Source organism: Lepidothrix coronata, unplaced genomic scaffold (genome assembly GCF_001604755.1).
Source record: "Lepidothrix coronata isolate B3197 unplaced genomic scaffold, Lepidothrix_coronata-1.0 Scaffold37, whole genome shotgun sequence".
Classification (NCBI taxonomy): domain Eukaryota; kingdom Metazoa; phylum Chordata; class Aves; order Passeriformes; family Pipridae; genus Lepidothrix; species Lepidothrix coronata.
The window spans coordinates 1,131,416-1,151,327 of NW_016690217.1; the positions used below are offsets into that span (position 1 = coordinate 1,131,416).

The following is a 19,912-nucleotide window of genomic DNA, read 5'->3' on the forward strand; positions in this document are numbered from 1 at the left end:
GGCCTGTAGTTTCCTGGGTCCTCCTTCCGGCCCTTTTTGTGGATTGGTGTGACATTCGCCAACTTCCAATCATCTGGGACCTCCCCAGTGAGCCAGGACTGTTGATAGATGATGGAGAGAGGCTTGGCAAGCTCTTCCTCCAGGTCCCTCATCATCCTAAGATGGATCCCATCTGTTTCCATAGACTTGTGGCGATCCAAGCAGCTCAGTAGGTCACTAATGGTTTCCTTCAGGATTACAGGAGGGCTATTCAGATTCTTCTCTCTTTCTACAAGCTCCAGAAGCCAGCTGTCGTCAGGACAACCTGTCTTACTGTTGAAAACTGAGGTAAAGAAGGTGTTAAACACCTCAGCCTTTTCCTCATCTTTGATAATTATGTTCCTGCCCATATCCAGTAAAGAATGGAGGTTTTCCTTGCCCCTCCTTATGCTTCATTCAAGATCCCTTTTGCACTCTAACTGCATCATTTCTTCACGAAGTGGTCATCATTCAAAGGGAGGAATGGAGATGACCCATTTCTCTAGATTTACTCCAAAAAACAAGCCTCTTAGAATACAGAAACTTCAAAATTCACTTCCCTCATTGTAACAGACCTAAAATCTTGCTGTCCTACTTCCCTGAGCCATATTTCTTATCATTAAGAAGCTTCTTCTCCACCTCCTATCAAAGTAAGGTGAAATTATGACAAGAAATTTCACGCTTTATTAAATCAGCACTTTGCATGAATATACATATCAAAGAAGAATTTCAAGCTGGATATAACTCTTTTATGCACTAAAATAAAAATTAATGAAAAGCATAAATTTGTGCAAACATACTGCTAAGATTTAGATATGGATTTTTTCTACATTAAGAAAACTGTAGCAGTAAGCACTGCCCAGACAGGAATTTACATGCAATCCTTTTGGCCTTAAATCCTAAGATAAGAAAAAACTCCAAGATTTTCTGAAAATTTACAATTTTTTATTGATCAGAGGCTTTTGCTTTGAAATCAGTAAACATACATACTCAATATGCCCTATAGAGGTTCTACTTAAGAACCTTGACAATTCATGATATATTAAACCTCCTTACAAAAATATTCCAGACTTCCATTACTATTTTTCCATCCATAAAATCTATCATCGTTATCATTACATTTTACTGTCACCAGTAAGTACATGTGCTCCTGCTCTAACTTCAGATTTTTCATGTTATCTTCTTAATATAACAAATTGAAATAATTGTGTCCCTGTTTTGCATATTTTGAATTTCTTTTTAATCTTTCTATTTAAATTTTGTGATCATTGTATCTAAATCTAAAGATTGATTTTATCTACAGTTAATGAACATCTAGGCTATAATTTAGCAAGGCTGGAAAGGATCTTCAACTCTGATTTCTTTCTACACCCACAAATTCTACACAGCTCTTCAGTGTTGAGCCCAGAATCTTATCCTTGTTAACTCTTTACCATTCTGTCAATTTTTGCCATCCATTCCCATCTGACTAATGGGGAATTATTTCTTCAAGGACATAGCACACTGAATTCAAGGAGAAAATAGGCTGTCAGGAGATTTTTTTTCCCATTAGTTTAAATACATATAAACCCAGATTTTTTTTAAGCACTTGATCAAGGGTCTGTGACTTGGAAGTGGTTATGGCTAACGGTGGGATGCCTGGGAGGGCTGCACTGCTGCCTGGCCGCAGCTGTCTGCCCCACCCATCTCCGCAAGGTTGCCACCCAGGGAAGAGGGGGAGGGCTCAGCTACTCGAGTGACAGCTGCTAAACCACTGCAGATTAGTGCCTGACTGCCAAGGTAATCTGAAATAGGTGTCAATTTAAACTCACTGTGCCGGGCCATTAACCACAATGGATCAGCAACTGTTACACAGCTATTTCCAAAAGAGGGGGAAGGCTGAGAGATAGGGGCAAAAAATCTAGCACAGCTGTTCCAAGGTAAGCCAGCTCCACTGAATAACTTAAGGCTTGAGTCGACCATTTTCATACAGTTACCTTTACACTCGTGAGAATGAAGTGGGGGGGTTTCTTACTGTTATTTTGAACATATCAAACCATGCCAATTTGCATTAATTCATTTTCTCTGTTGACTGAACCCTGTACTGGATTTTTCATTATTTCATTTGAAGCTTACCTTCAGGTTAAATGCTTTTGTATGTAAATATCCTTCTGCTTGTCCTTTTTCAATTCTAGCAAAATATCAGCACACCAAGTGCTGTGTTTAAGAACTTATAAAAATGAGTATCACTGGGTCAGGGATTGCCTTACCCATTTCAGTTTGGGCATGCTTTCAAGGTTTGCCAATCTAAAAATGTTTACTCTTCACAGGCATTGTTTAATTCTCTGCTTTCCTACGCACTGAAAAATTCTCCGCTGGACTCAAATAGTAAAAGAATCAAAAATTCCAGACAGAGTAGAAAAACTGTTTCTGCTTGCTCCAGCATCATACTGAACAACGGTGTTATTTCCACCATAAGTCACCATAAAGTGATAATTCTATCCTCTATTAAAATGGCCTTTGTTGCTAGCACATTTAACTCTCCTCTCCCCACCCGAATTTAAGAACAATCCCCAAAACTTCTAGACAGAAGCAGCTAAAAGGGAGGCCATTTTGTTTGGTTTTTCCCCCTCTGGGCTATATAGGCACACAAATATACCAAGCAGTCTGAAAAGTGCTGAATTGTTTTGAGTGTGATTAGAGAGAACTAAGAAAATACTCAGTACAGAATAAGAATTGCCCATGAGTGTAACAGCAGATCAGTTCCCATTCCCATTCCTTCTGCATTATCACACTCAGGTCATCAGAGAGATGGAGAAAGGAGTATAAGACAACCATTACAGAAAACTGTTCTTCATCAGTTTATTTTAAGACACAAGGGCTCTGATATGAGAAAATAAATTGCTAATTATATAACACTACTCATTTTAATACATTTGAAAAAGCTGACATTGGGAAAAAATTGGTAACAAATTATACCAAATTACAATCTCTAGATTAGGTGCACTGTGAATTCCTGGGGTTTTCAACCATGTAAAAAAAAAAAAAAAAAGCAAGGGCCAGATGAAGAGCCATTACTATTATCCCCTATCCTAATGCAATGTGTGAAAGGGATAGCCCCTTTAACAGGAAACCACACAATTTTCTGTAAACCTCAGCTGCATCAAGAGGATTTTCTTCTTAGTTTTTCTATCCACTTCCACGTGAAGGTCATCTTTGTGGACAGCAGACTAAAACACTGAAGTGTTACTATACCTGATCTTCCTAAATCCTTTCAAATGGGGATTGAGTAGAGAGGGGTTTTTTTTTGTTTTGTTCTGTTTTTTCATAAACTAATTTATAACTTGGCAAGAGCTTTCAAGCCATCATTATATTCTGGGATACTTCCATAAGTTCAGTACTTGGCCTGTACTCACCAACCATGAACAGAAGCATCATCTATTTATCCTAAGTGATTCATATTCCCCACATTCCTTAAAAGACCCAGAAGAGAAGGAATGAGAAGATCATGGTTTGAGCTCTTGTATGCCTCATTACAGGTCAAGTATGATAGAGGTCAAGCGTGGATTTGTGTGAGAAATAATCCTACATTTAGAAGTTTACTAAAGAATGTTAACAATAAGAAAAAACATACCCATTAATACAAAAAGAGTAAAAATCAGGAAGTCATATATTTCAGGCTATGAACTGTTAAGTTCAGCTTTTATTACACTGTCAGGAAAATTCCTACTTTTTCCTTTATAATTCTGGGCTGGGATGTTCCTTAGCTGGTTAGTCATGCTGTATTCAGAATACAACTGTGAAAATTTGAAACATGATTTGCATTTAAATACTATATTGAACACAAACCACTCCAGACATCATTTAAATCAGAACTTATATTGGATTGGGGATGATTCACAAGCCTGAACACTCATCCTTCAAGATGATCATCTCTGCTATTCATGGCTAATTGTGTATGCCCTCACTGCACATGACTTGCTCCTGTTTACTTTCATATTTCTCATAATCTTTTAAGGACTCAATTCTAGAAAGTTTAAGCTATTAAAAAGTCTGACACAGGTCTTTATTTTCCTACTTTAACTGAAAACACAAATTAAACTCAAAACCATTTACATGAAATAAGTCAGCTTTAATTAAAAAAGTAAAAAATATTATTTTATAATAATGAAGAATTTCTCTATCTTGGGTGACCTATCAGGGTCATCTTCAGGGTTTCCTTCAGCACTTTTAGGGGTCAGAAGACCATTTGTCCTGCATGAAATGTACCAGCATCTGACGACGTAAGTCCTACATGAATTTTGGAAAACCATTAGTGTAGACCCGGTCTTCACTGATAATAACTTATAGCATATCGTCAGCGGTATAACCTGTTTTAAACAGGATTTCACTACACTGATGACAAAAGAATTAATCACAGATCATCAACAGAAACATTTTACCAATTAAATTGAGATGCATATTGAAATCTAACATAAGAATTCAGAGACCAAAGGAACCAATTTTAGCCATATGCATTTCCGACTTATGCCGTATTATTCCATGCTGACATAAAAGCAGTATACTATGATAATATCTACCAGAACATTCACCATAACCAAGTATTTTGTATAAGAGATGATGTTTAAGGAAGTCTGCACTCATAAATAATTTAAAGCTTTATATTTTGAAGCAATCTTTTATTTAAGTTACCATTTTAAGAGTGTGACTACCGTTTCCTGCAGAAACTGCTCCACTGGTTACACAGAACAATGTTAAGACTCCTTTTTCAGACTTCAAAAGATACAGGAAGAAGCATCACCATAATAATCATCATAATCGCTACTGTGCTTTTGTCACCCTCTTTCCCTTTAGAAAAAAAAGTGGTGAAAGCACCTCTGCATCTAGTGGTTGTTCAACAGTTAAGCAACTGTACAAACATTCAAAACGTTCAAGGAGAAATATCTAGTATCACCAATTTACCTTTTGAAACCAGTTATTCCAAACGGTAAGTTCTTGAATGATGTTTTTAAAATTTAGTATCATCCAAAGCCTCTCCTACTGATAAACAGGAGATCTATGATTCTAAAAATAATGGTATATATAGAAAATGTTTTGAGGGGATGTTTAAATCAGAACTTTAAACTCAGTCTTGTCTTCATCAAGCCTTTTTTTTTGTGCATCACTGTATTTAACAGAACTGAGAGGGCGAAAAGAGTGTTTACCAGTTACTTCCAGACTCCTTAAAAACATAGAAGAGTCTGCTTCCAGGAAATGGCTCTCAGTACATATGCTTACACGTATTTTCCAAGAACTGTAATTTTGACAAAATATTCATAAATCCATTATCTGTATCAGATAACAGAAAAAAATAGCTAAACAGTAAGAAGAGAGTAGAAAAAACATTAAGAAGCAATTTCAATAGAACAAACAGCAAAGGGCGGAAGACGTATTTAAAAACAGAAATAGATCTATAATGATGCTATTCACCGAAATTTACTGAAAAACCTTCTCTGCAAACCAAGAAGCTGCATGTTTTTTGCTACGCCTTTAAAAGGCATTTTTCAGGGTATGATTCTCCAAATCAAGTCAAAACCGGGCCCCACTGGTCCCCTGAAGAAAATCCTATCAAAAGAAAAATGCCCCTTACAGCCAACGAACAAGGTCCTCCATGTGAGTCAACAGGAAGAATTTCATATCTTTGACCTAAACAATGAACAGGATGAGATAATCTGGCAGCATATGCGTTCCTCCAAAAATCGCCACACATTTTTTTTTTTCTAAACGCAAGGAGCGTTCTGCCGGCAATGACCTAATTACTAGAATAAAAGCTGCGTATCTGACAAAGGGGAAGAAAGGACCCACAGCTTCATACATAATTTATCAAGATTTCCCACAGCATTCAGGTCGAGCCGCGGACCCCGACGCCCCTTTGTCATGTTAAACAAACCCGCGAGAAGTCAGCGGATCCCCGGGCGCTGCCGCGGCCGCGCCGCCCGCCCACCCGCGCGGCCCCCGCGCTGCGGCATCGAACAAAGCCGGGCCGGTGCCACCGCCGGGCAGCGCTCCCCGGGGGCACCTCCCGCTTCGTGACTCCGTCGCCGAGCCCTGCTCTCCTCCTTCTTCCTCCTCCCGCTCCCCGCTGGCCCCCGCGGGGCTTTGTGCCTCCGGCCGCTGCGCCGCGCTCGGTCCCGCCCGCCCGGCTCCCCGGCTGCGGCGCTCCCGCCGCGCCGCAGCCCTTTCTCGCACCCCGTTCTTTTGTTGTTTTGTTTTTTTTCCACACGCAGAAGCCGCGTTACCCCCGCGCCCGCGCGCCGCACTCACCCCATGGCCGCGGCCGCGGCTCCTCCATCCCCGCGCACCGCCCGCGCCCGGCCCGGCCCCGCCCGCGCCACCGGCTGCGCCAGCGCCGCGCGCACGGCGCGGCCCCGCCGGTCACGTGCGGCCGCACCGCCCCAGCCAATGGCGGCAGCCCCCGCCCCGCCCAACCCAGCCTAACCCAGCCCGGCCCAGCCTAACCCAACCCAGCCCGGCCCAGCCTAACCCAACCCAGCCCGGCCCAGCCTAACCCAACCCAGCCCGGCCCCTCGGTTCCGCATCCGAGCGCCGAGACACCAAACCCGCCCTGCGGGAAACCGGCTGGGGCGCCCGCACCGCCTGTCACTCACCCGGCCTGTCATTGATCCGCCCTCCGCAAAGCGCTCAAGGACTAAACGCCGTGTCACGCTGACACCTCCTGCGCTCACAAAAACGGAAAACGCTTCTGTGTAAAAACGAAAATTCTGTGTGTGCTCGACTTCAAGCTACTGCAGTTCACCTAATTTTTCACTACTTGTTAAAAAGTCAACAGTAAGGATACGCTTACTGTTGCGTTTTTAATAAGCAGTGTCTCAATTGCCCTTCAAGGGCAACTCAAACTTATCTGTATTTCAGTAAAAAAACCCTGTTTTCCTGTGCTTTTCAGGTATAAAACTGATCCTGCTACTGGTAATTTAATAATAGATCAAACGTGTACATTTAAGCTATACCACACTAGAACAATAAGTACCAGATGGAAAAAAATCTGAAAGACAAATGAACAAAATCAATTCATGACACTGTTTTATAATCTCCTCCCAGAACTGATCACTCTCCAAGGGGAAGGGTGTAACAAAGTATTCATGAAGATGACTTAAAACCCCAAAGAAGCACATTACTGAAATACAGGAGACAGCAGAAATTAACCCATATTTCAGCTGTTACAGTTTGAACTCTGTATTATCATTCAAAAAAAAAGTTATCTATATAACAGGTACTATGGGGAAGTTTTAAAAAAAATCCAGCTCCAGTGTAAAAGTCAGCTTTGTAGAAACAGCACAATATTAAATATTTTTAATCCCAGAGAATAATTCAAGAATAAATCTACGAGCAGCACAGCCGATGTCAACAGAACAGTCCATGACAGAAGATCTGAAAAGGTGCAATGGTTCCTCATCCAGAACAAAGGAATGCCCTTCCCTGCAGCATGGCAAAAATTATGGAGTTTGTCCTGATACAAGTGGACTAAGGATAGATTGCTTATTATATCCTTATATGCCTGAGGAAATTTCATTCTTCCTATGATCATGTCTTTGATTTGCACGAAACAAGCAGACTTGTGATACCTCATGGTTGGGACCAAATGAATTTAGAGGCACTAGAGGCCTATGCCTGCATGGGAGCAATTGCACCACAGATTACTTAAATGCTGCCATTTTCATTTCAGCTGTTTCCTCATAAGTCCTTTTTTCAGTCACAGAAGGCCACAATCAACCCTCAGGAAAGATGCTCTTTGCCAGACAACCTTTCATCAAACATCTTCACTATTTAGGAGATGTGTGACATGTCATCTGCTACCTTCAGCACAGTATCACACAAAATGCTCTTTGACTTCACCAGGATGGCAACCTACAGAGCTGCTGTCACTTCAGCTGCTGTGGTAAAACATCCTAAACCAAAGTAAAGTGGGACAGTTTCAGGCTGTATGACTTTTTGCCACAAAGCTTCTATCAATTACAGCAATCGTTGCCATCCTATGGTTTATGGTGTTTTATGATCCACTTGATTCCATTTCACAGAGACCAAGTTTATCCTCCCTCAGGTGTAACAAATTATCACACTCCTCTTACCAGGTTTAAAGTTTAGAACCTAGCTAGGCCTTAGACTTAAAGCCATCTCCCTTGGTATCTTACTGATACACTTGACTGTTCCACCCCTTCGAAAAGCAAACCAAAATGCTCCTGATTGTTATTGTGAAGCTCTCTCCATCCTAAAATTATTTACATCAGCATAAGTATAAAATCAAATAAGTACAGACATAATCCAACACCTATGTTATCAGTTGGCAAGTTGTTCCGGGTTGTAGCAATCAGGTCACTTCAGTAATAGTTTTAAATCATTTTCAGAAGTGGCAAGTGCAACAGAGTCTGGAGTGACAACCTTGAGTGCACAGAGACAAGACCAGAACCAAGGCCAAAGAAAATGCCAGAGAAACTGAAATCCTATTCACTAGAGCTAAATTCCACACCTGAAAGAGAAAACCTAAGCTTTAAGAAAAACAGTTAATTTTCTAGAACCCCAAACAGGAGTATTAAAAACAGAAGGCTACATAATGTACTCCATTCATTTACACACATCAAATGCATTTTCTGCAATTCTCAAAAACTAACTGTAGTTCTCACTATGTGAAAAGACTCTTGCTAGTCCTGATAATGGTTAATCCTTTCTGAGTCTGGTAGTCACAACCTGCACAAGTCTGAGCAAATTCAGTGCTGATGAGCACTTTAACTGATGTTAAATTCACTGCTCTATAGCCTTAGCTCCCATGTTTATTTGCAGAACAAGCAGAAGTACAAATTCCCTAATGCTTTCTGCCAAGATGAATAGCTGAGTGGGAGGGAAAAAGCTTCGTCACTCACAGTAATGCCCCATTCTGTTATGATTTCATAAAAACGGCAGCTTATGGTCTGTATCTGTGTCACGTGCACTTGTCTCTGAAGCAAAATCCACTATTAAGTGAAATCCAGTTTAATAAACAGCATATTATTACCAATGAGATGACCCTTCTCATATTGTATCTTCCAGTGGTGTTACAACATCAATATACAGCCAAACAAGTGAGTGGTATTGTGGCACACACTCTTATCTTCTTTTGAAACTGCTTTCCATGTGCAGAACTGGATTCTCTCAATAGAACTGATTACAATGAAACAGTATTTAAAAAAAAACAAACAACTCAGGCTTTCAGGAAAAAAGAAAGTACAGAATGAAATTGTACAGGGAAAAGTCTTCTTTAGACTAAGTTTATTTTTCACTAGTTATTTTCTCTCTGGCAGAAGGACCAAGATAGCTTTCTCATTCTTTGAAAGATTAGCAAGACAGACTTAGAAATACCTGCAACATATTGCATAAGACCACCCTTTAAAGTCTATTAGAAGAATCAAATCTCTGCATGAATCCTATGTAAGCTATCAAATCCCAGGGACAGAAAATTTTAGTATTGAAAAATATCAGTTCAGTTTCAATATTCAAAAATATAACTACTTCTATTATTTTGGACAAGATCTCTGCAGTCTACCTAGCACAGCATTTTCAAGCAGTCAAATGGATATTTGAGTCCAGAAATGGAATTGGCAATATCTGTATAAAATGTTTGATGCAATCTATACACTGTTTCCCAACTTCCTACTGTATTTATTAAAATCCAGTTTGAGACCAAATAAAATTGTCACATAACTGTTTCGCCCCACTATTAAGTAGTGCTAAATAGAACCTCTGAGCAGGTTAAGATCCACATATTTAAAAACATAAAATACATTCCCCAAAATATCTATTTGCTTCATAGAAATCAAGACTACTACAACAGAAAATGCAAGAGATTTTCTGGTTTTAGGTAACTGGCTCATAAATGGGACAGTTCTCTCAGCCTTTACAACCTCACCCTCTGCAGCAATACCCTCCTCCCTAGGAGCTTTCCACTATTTAATGTATTTAAAGTTATCGATATTTCATTTTAAGTCATTGAATGTGCACAGTGTTACCCACCTCAGAGATTCTGGGCAGGGAATGGTTGGGTAAGGGGATAAAATGTCTCCCTGGTGCCAGGCACTATGGTTTGTATTATTCACAAATTTGAAAAAGTGTTGCCAAGATCTTGCCTTCAGAACTTACTAATACAAGTTTATGCATTGAGTTATATCAGGATACATTTTTTGAAAGATGGTACAGATTTCATCAACAAAATGAACTGAAAACATCTCACATCTGTTTTACATAGACAAAAGTTTCATCTCAACCCAGGACTTGATGACGTATTTTTGCAGCTGCTATACCCAAAGACTGTCTTGTGCCTTTCACCTTTATTTGGGAAAAAAAAAAAAAAATCAATGAAGCTGAACATGCTCTTTGCTTCCTATTTCCTTCAGTATTGTGACGGTACTTTCACTTCTCTCCCTACCACACAAGGACCATGTTCCCTCTGAGCCTTGCCCTTCCCATGTGACCAGGACCAGATAAAAGTTGTATATACACACTTGGGAATGCTCGCAACTTGTTCCCATCAGCATTAGCATCAGTGTTTTGATCATGAAGAACTACAGCCCTACTGCCTCCAGCAGAATTCTCTCAGAAATGTTGCATATTATTTCCCCAATTATGGGAACTTCAACTGTGAGCATTAGAAAGACTATCAGAAAAAGGAATCCCGATGATCAAGAACCTAAAGGATGACCTTTCTCATGCAGATGAAGAAAGAATGAAGAAAAGCACTATCATTGTTCCTGTGTATTATCCAGAACATATACACTAGTCCTACAAAAATAAACAGGAATTTTCTGTAGTGAGAACTGAGAACCTTGTTCTTTTAAGATTTTCTATTTTACTAATGCACTAAAATTCCACTTTTTTTCCCCAGAAGGTTGTGCTACTAATTCCTGAGCCTGAGAAGATTTTTCCACAAGCAATGACAAGATCTGTCTTTCATAGAGTCAATTAACTACCCCACAGTCATGTAACACAAGCTAAATGAGAAAAGCAGAAAAATGCATGCTGTTTAGTTATTTCATAACTAAGTCAGTGGCACAGAAATACATCACTTGCTCTTTAAATCCTTTACCATTTAATGCTCTCTACTGTTTGCCAATTCCTTAGTTTTGTCCAGAAGTATTCTGCTCTCTGGGGCATCTCCCACTCATAATTTCTTCCTTCTCACTAAGTTTTTCCATCTGCATGCAGCTTTCTCGCTTCAAACTAAAGAAATGAAGGAGAAATACTGCTTCTCTCCTCACATCTGCTTGCTCTAGTATGGAGCCACAGCCCAACCTGTACTATATTTTCTAAAAACAGTAAAGAAATAATGAAGAGAGTTTGTATAGAAAACCATTAATCCAGTAAACTTCACCATCCATTCTTCTATCTCAGCCATATAACAAGCCCCACCTGACACAACTTTGTTTCACATTACCCATGGTTTCCTCATCCTCTAATTAAGAACATCACAGTATCCTGGCGCTGTATCAGTTCATTTCCTCTGCTGTAGCTCTCTCAGGCTTCTTAGGTAGTTTACTGTGTTTGTGTACTGTAATTTCCACTTCTTACTTCAGTGTTTTCTTTCCCTTGTAACCAGCTGTGTATTATATTTTCAACCTTCCTTTCATTTAACTTTCCTTTCCACATCCTCTTAAAACTGTGGCTTGACATTTGTTAGACCTCATTTCTAATGAACTTTAATTTAGATTACAGGCCTTCATCAGAAATATTTCTGTTCAAACATCAACCAAGTTGTTACTTAATCTAGGCCACCTGTAGGACATGAGCAGGTAGCAAGTCAAAGCAATGTTGTGCTTTGGTGAAAGGCAACAGAAAAGTTCGATATATACCTTAATGAGCTCTTGTTTCCCCCCAGTAACTACAGATATCTTAATCTTACACAATATTAACATTGTGCATTAATTTTCACACTGTTTTCTGGGTTTTAAATGGAAAAACAATCCCATCCAAAAAGCTGTGTTGCAAAAACATAAAAAGAAAATAAACAAGCTAAAAAGGCAGAAAATAGAAATGGATGGTGCTTATTCAATCTGCTAAAGGGCTGGTGGACTTTTACAGGAATCCGGAAAGCAGATTTTAAAGATGTGACCTAGAAAAAACTTGTCATTTGTCTGTAACGTGCAGAAAGTAAGTTCAGTGACCAGATAAAGAGTTGACTTGCAAGTGTAGTTTATTTTAACCCACTGATGGGGTTGTGTTGGCATGTGCCTACCCCCTCATACCAAACCTCCAGCAAAATAAAGGTTTATTCTGCAATTTTGAAAACCTGCAATTGCACCTTTTAACCCACCTGCAATTCTGTTTCAGTAATCTATTAACGGCATTGAAGGCTGAACATCTTCCACGTAAAAGCCCTTGGTTAGCATAGCTCAGGGATTCTCTTGTGATTTTTTTTTCAGAGGAAAAGCTCTTCCTAGAGAACTTTGTTCATTAAATACATACTGCTCTTTTCCCCATTTGGGCCACAGAACAGAAAAATATTACACTTTTAGAGAAAGATTAAAAAAATGTTATGTCTTCCAAAGTTTCTTGAGGGATGCCAGGCTCTGGATCTGCCTGGTCTCCACTGGAGCTATCTTTTGTAAACAAAGCACATCTTAGAATATCTCCTTTAGTCTTGGCTCTGATGTACCTTTTTCACCCAAGGCTGCAAGTCCATCAGCAGCTCAGAGACTCAGGGTCAGATGCAGTAGAAGAAACTGAGCATATATAAGCTTTATAGTGAACCCAAGAGCATCCCAGAATTCCACATCACTCTGACAAATGGAAGCTATATCAGTGGAATATTTACCTTTTTCTTCACAATCATCTTTTCAGCTCTCCCTTTGTTTTTTTGAACCAGATGTTCTTAATGCAAGGACTGATTTCTTGTAAGCATTCTGACATTTTAGTAGTAATAAATCAGTTAAAAATCTATTTAGCTAAAGGTCATCAACATATTTTTGCCGATGATATTGAAAAGGAAGGAAGGGTAATTTTCATGGAATCCTGAAAGCAAAGGCCTTTTACAAAAAAGGTATACTAACACCATTCTCCAAGTCTTGTAAGATTAAAGAAATTCCAGCTAGAGGCAAGTTTCTCAAAGTCCACTGCATTAAGAAAGGCTGTGACAAGGTCTAAGTCATGGCTGTGAGTTCTCTCACTATAATTATAATCTGTTGAACACTTAAATTAAGGCCCAAGCTTCAGAGGCTCTTAGCTACAACAGGACATCTGTAGCAAATCAATCTAGAAAAACTGTCTTTTACAAGATAAATTGTTGGCAAGGAATCTGAGGATACATACATTATCCTCAGAAATATCAAAAAATTCCACATTACAGTACATAACAGTAATTACTCAGGAATTCGAAGAAGGACCACAAAAAAAATGGCTCTTTTTCTCAAGGCAGATTTATTCTATACGGTTTAAGGAGTACAACTCAGCTGGTTCAGCAAAAAGTGGCCTGTTTTTTATCACTGTGTATTGAAAATATTTTCCAGTGTCACAACTTTAAAGAGATTCATCAGTGCAGATCAGACAAACTGGAAATGAATTTCCTAACACTGGTGTGGTTCACCAAATCACAGAAGTTCAGCAGGAACTGAGTCCACAAGTTGAGACAAGGCATTTCAAGAAATACTGACTTTTACTGTTCTGCATGCTCTGATATAAGAGTCCTACAACAGTGCTGGGATCTACTCAAGGACTGAAATACAAGAAAGTTTGCAATTCCTTTGATGCTGCAAGACTTAAACTGATTGCAGTGTGCGCACACTCACAACGTGTTGCAGTGATTATACTCAAGTCTCCCACCATTCAGATTTATCTGATTGCTTGATAAGGTTAAGAAAGTCCTGTAGCTCTTTCTTGCAACCAGTACAGAACTTCAGCACTACTTGATTTCTGCGCACGCAGGGATGAGCTGCTGTGGGAGGCAGCACTCCTGAAGAAGGAAGAACATTAACTCCATCCAAGCTGAAAACCAGGACAAGAATGGACTTGTACTCCCAGGTAGCACAACCCTCCAAGACACCTGGCCAGCATGCAGTTTTCCTCCTCACTGCCATAATTAATGATTGTGAATAATGATTCATGTCAGATTTTTCAGTTAGCTTTTGTTTTGGAGGCATTCTGACTTTCTTCAGCTTATTTATTCACCATAAAAATGCATCATTGGATGATCTGGGTCTCACTCTCTTAAGGAATTGTTGTCACACAAGCCACACAATAGTGTATTGGTGGCACACTAGTTTTTTCCCCTTCTCTTTTGGCACGCAGTTTAGTGATGTTTATTAAAAATACACAGCCTCATTTCAAAATATGTGTTGCTGGAGTGGGTGCTAGGATTTCTGCTTTTCTTTTAGGATTTTGAATGAATGACATCTTTAAATCTTAATTTTGGCAGCACTAGTGAGGTTGAAAAAATTTCTTTGCTTTCATTAGAGTGGGGATTGTTTTTACAAAAGTCTTAGAAGTCTAAAATGTCTTAGGATATTTTCGCCTAATAATGAAGGTTCAGCTTACTGAATAGCCAGTAAGGGACAAAAATTCAAGTATAAGCTGCCCTGTCCAGTGTTCAAGCAGCATGAATACTTTTTGAAATTGATCTACCTGCTCAGTAGAAAAGGAATGCAAATTTGAAATATTCATTATATTTCTAGACAAGCTGCTTCCAGCACCACACACATTTTTAGGAGTCACACAAAGCTAGCCTTTCTCTGGGCCATTCTTCATCTTGGAGATCAACATGCAACTTCAAAGTAACAAAACCAGCATCTGAGACAGGTACTACAGAAAACTTACCACTACCCAAGTTACTTCAGTATTGAGAAAAAGGAGTTGAAGGAAAGGACTCGTAGTCATGCCCAGAACAAGTAAAGTATCAGTGGAGTAATGAGCAGAAAAAATGCATTTAAGTTTGTCAAAACCTGAGAAGCTAGAAGTTCCTTGATCTATACAGAGCACATATTTGAGCGCCAGCTTCCCTTCCCCAGCTTGGATCCAGGGCCACTAGCTACTCAGGACAACCAAAATACCTAAATTGCATGCATTAGACCTTAGAACCATATGATACAATTGCGTGATTAAAGTATATAATGTTGCAACTCTGTGAAAACACTCAGCTAACAGATACAATTAAAAAAAAACTATTAGAGAGGAAAAACATCCTACTGATTACAGATATATTTTACATCTCATATTCCAATCCCTACGGACAGGTCAAGAGATAACATTTTAAATAATCACAAACATATTTAGAAAAGCTTTCCATCAGTAAGTGTACTAGAAGAACACTTTCTTCTTCTAACACATAACCCAAATACTTCAATCTTAAATGAAAAGATTGTATTTTCAAAGATCCCCAATGCAAGTCAGCTAGAACACCAGCACTAACTAGCTGCAATTTAGGGAAAGTCATATTTGACACAGATACTCCTTCTCAGCATGGATTTGCATTTTATTGATCCATTACTCTTTTATAACTGTATATATTTTTAATCAAGTACTGAATCCCTTACTGGAAATAATTTGTATTGTTTTAATGTTAAAACTCAAACCATTCAAGTTTAAAGTTTGCCTGGCACTGAGCTATACCGAGTAAACTCTAGCAAGCAAACATAATACATTGTTTCTACACAAAAGAAAATTCCATACAAAGTAGTCTTGCAGGGAGACTTAGTGCCTGCAAATTAAGGTAAGCTGAGACCTCAAGAATTTTAAGCATTTCCTACAACATTAGAGGAGTTAATTTTGCAAGCTAATTAGCCCAGGTGGCAAGAGAAAGGCAGAAATCTTCTCAGTAGGTAATACTTGTTCTAACAAGGAAGAAACAATAGGAGAGATCCCATGCCATTGGCAAAATCCCTTCTGTCACATGAATAGAAAATCAAAGTCCTTCTCCAGAAGCACAATGGTCAGTAATTGAAATGTTCTCATTTAAGATTATGAATGAGCTGTTCCCTAGTCTTGCTCCTTTCTTCTTCTCCTTTTCCTGATTTTCTTTTTTTTTTTTTGGCACCAGACGTGTCCTAACACTTGGAAACTTCATGTGACATTCTCATCACAGCACTTGTTGATCGTGCTATAGCACACAGATGTGACTGAAATCACAGGGGCTTTCTGTTCTACACCTGGATGATATTCTCCCGGTGTTGCACCTTCCCTCTCCCAAAGAGTAAATGCTGGTGAGTGCTGGTAGAGAAACTCATGTCAGCCTTACTCCCCAGTTTCAGAGCTGGGAGTTTTCTACACCACAGAATGTGAGCAGCGCAATTACTTCAGCACAAAAATAACATCTTTTTACAGATTTGAAGTTTGGACTACACAGAGCAATTCTGAAGCTTACAGGTCTTATAGAGACTCCCGCAATGTAATTATATAATTATATAATGCAGAATAGAGGCAAGAATGATGAGAAGCACTATTCATCAGTGATTTGAACTGGTGCAATAAACTTCAAAGAACATGAATCTAATAAAATACACAATTCTTCAAACAGGGAACTTGGTGGCAAACTGCCTGCATGAACAATTACTTGGCGTTGTAAACAACTTGATCACTTGTAAGTCACTAGTGTAATTCTCAAACAATAATTCTCAAACAATTCTCAAACAGTGCTAGTATGGCCAGTCTTCGCGAGTGAAGACTTGGGAAAGGTCTTTACCCTTTGAGCCTGCGCAGTGGATTTTTTAGGTGAGACCCAGTGTGCGCTGAACTGAGCCCACCCTTTAATCCTGAGGTTCATCTGCCGGGGCCGAGCAAGCTCGGACAGTGGCAGTGAGGTCCTCAGAACGCAGGTTTGTTTAGAGTGACCTTCTCTTAGATGGATGGCCTTACAGGGCTGACGAGCTCCATCTGCCCGGGGGACTTTAATTCTCAAACAATAAACACCTGACTAAGAAATTAACAAATGACTACCTTCCAAAGCTACCTATATTCAGAGCAGCTGAATTCTAAGGCAAGAATTAATATATTGTCAGAGAGCAAAAATAAAAATTAGCCATGGTAACACTAACACGTTTTCCCAGTATTTTCCAAACAAGTTAAAACATTTTTAATTACGACCAGGCTTTGTCATTACAATGAGTCTCAGGTCTTCCTTGCTGCATAAAGAGTCCACTGTCACATGGACTCTTCAGTAGCTTTACATCATTCAAGGCACTATTTCCCTTATAAAAAAAAAAAGACCTGGACATCTTGCTGACAAGTAAAATTGAGAGTGTGATTTGGAACAGTATAAAGACAGTCATGTACAGACAACTACTCTTTCATGCAAACAAAGCAATACACAAATCCACTGGGTTTAGAGGAAGACAAGCTCTCTTTCTCCATTCAATTAATTCTTTTCAGCTTCCAGCACTTGAAACATTTTTTTGGAAAAAGCTTTATGAATCAAGTCTAGTTCTCAAGGTCTTAATGACATTTAGACATTTAATTAGCAAGCCATCACTTGGACTGGCATCTAAATCTTTTGTCAGAGACCTAATTCCATGCCAATTCAAACATCCCATTAGTCTTATATTAACTAACAAGAAGTCTCATAATATTCTGGCTACTTTGCACTGGCATGCATTGACACAACAGTGGATTCAGTCTAACTGAATGCAAGGACACAGATTTACAGTGTACACACATTAAACTAACAAGGATATTCTAAGACAAAAATATAATAGCCACATGTATGAACTGGTACTCAGCCATACTTTGTGCTTCCTGGTAGCCTGGATGAATTTTGACATTCAGGTTAAAAAAAAAAAAGGAAAAATATTGATTGAATTATAACTATTTCATTGATTCTAAGCTGAGTCCTGTTCTTAAACCTTTCTGGAGCTCATTCTGAACCATATTTAGAGACATATGCTGGCATTTCTACCGCAAGACATATTCAGTACACAGGTTTTTGTAAAAAGTCATTAACATATATAACAATACATAATAAGTAATAATAAGATGTATTTGGAACCAAAGAAGAAAAATCACAGCAGCAAATGTCCTTTTTCAGCTTGTATCTCTTAATTTAGAGCTGTGGTTTTCACTGAAATAACAACAAAGGACAAAATGTAGAAAAATGCTAGAGAAAATGGCATAAATTCTGTAGGGTTTTTTTAATTCCTTTTGTGGAAACCGGAATTTTACACAAGTTTGAGTCAGCACTCCACCAGACTGAGCTAAAACTAGAATCCTATGCAACGAAAGGTTTGTAGTTGAACAGTTTGAATACCATGGAACAAAACCCTAATAAAGTGATTCTGCAGAAACACAGGGGAGAAGGAAAACTGGTGCCAAGAAAGATTAAAGAAATAGATATAAAAGGGAATTGGGAAATATTCAGAGTTGTCCTTAATTTTGGTATTGATAAAGTCTGTAAACAAATTTTGTTACATTGTCTTATTAAAAAAAAATCAATTTAGCTTTATGTTAAAAAGCAACAATGTGCAAGGAATATGGTCATATATTAGATTCTGCTAAGCTTGGAATCTCATGTATCTCAGCAGTGCCTGCTGACAAGATCTTCTCAGCTGTGATTGGTGACAACTGTAGTGTCAAGGTTACTGGCACTGCAGCTTTCAGTCTTAAACTGCTGACAGGTAGCTTTTTGATGTCAAAAGTTAGTAAATTCTAATGTAATCAGCTTGCTTTTTTTTTTATTGGTCTAGATCCTGATGTGTAGCAGTTGCTATACAACAATTATTTTTGTTGTATAGCACCTGCTGACAACCAACAATTTTACCCAAACTTAATTCCACATCCAAGTCTTTCCTGACTAATACAGAGTAATCAAAGAGACTTTACGTGAACCCTTGGATTGCAAGTTCCATAGGAAACAGCTTAAAAAGAGTAGAGAACTTAAATGTAGATCTTTCTGAGCAGAAAATACAGAAGTTACAAACAACCTCAGTGAGACCAGAAAGGCATTTAACTCCAGAAACCCCATTATTCAAGCCACGTACAGCATTTTCTTTGAAGAACAGCTAATTCAGATACCTGTACACCCCCCAACATCACCATCATCATCATGGCTAGGCTTCGCGAATGAAGATTTGGGGAGGGCTCTACCCACACTTGTTACAAGCGCGCTGGTGGCTAAAAAGGCCAGTACGAGACACACAAGTCCAGTTGCAAAAGGCACAGCAGAAAGACTCCTTAGGTGGCATACCTGCAAGACACGATTCTTTCTGCGTTGTCTTTTCTCCTCAAGAGTGATCCTGCGTGCGTTCTCAAAAGCATCAGCAGCGTTATAGATGGTGTGTCTCCAGACCTCCTGATTGGAGGCCAGAGTAGACCAGTTATGTTGATCAATATGGCCAAGGATGAGATGTTGTCTCAGGGAGTCCTTGTATCTTCTCTTTGGGGCTCCTCTCTTGTGGTAGTCAGTGGCAAGTTCACCATAAAGCAAGATCTTAGAGAGGCGGTGCTCCTTCATCCTTGAGACGTGCCCTGCCCAGCACAGCTGTATTCTCAGCAACATGGCCTCAATACCTGTAACTGCTGCTTGTTCTAAAACAGATGCATTGGTCACATAATCTGACCAGTGGATGTTTAGGATTGTACGGAGACAGAGTTGATGGAAGCATTCTAAGAGTCGCAGGTGGTGGCGGTAGATGACCCATGATTCGGATCCATACAAAAGAGTAGATAGCACTGTGGCTCTGTAAACACTGATCTTTGTACTTTTCTTCAAGTGTTTATTTTGGCAAACTCTTTTATGAAGCTTTCTGAAGGCACTATATGCCTTTGCTAACCTGTTGTTGATCTCTCCGTCAATCTTACCGTCTGAGGAGATGAGGTTGCCTAAGTAATTAAACTGCTGGACTGATCTGAGCTCTGATTGGCCAATGGTGATATGGGGATGATGGAAGGCTTCCTGAGGTGCTGCTTGATAGAGAAC

The 19,912-nt window shown here is 39.3% G+C and overlaps 1 protein-coding gene across 6 annotated transcripts in view; it reads right to left on the reverse strand.

Moving 5' to 3' along the window:
* The window catches only part of APC (APC, WNT signaling pathway regulator), a 99,171-nt gene that overhangs the window by 67,753 nt on the left and 11,506 nt on the right, over positions 1-19,912 (reverse strand). For 4 of the 6 annotated variants that reach the window (XM_017812626.1, XM_017812625.1, XM_017812624.1 and 1 more), the window contains exon 1: positions 6,301-6,356. The exons of 1 other annotated variant lie outside the window; for it this stretch is intronic. The gene's annotated coding sequence lies outside the window, so the exon portion shown is untranslated. Of the gene's footprint in view, positions 1-6,300; positions 6,357-6,644; positions 6,663-19,912 lie in introns of those variants that run through there. One more of the 6 variants, XM_017812623.1, reaches the window with a different exon arrangement.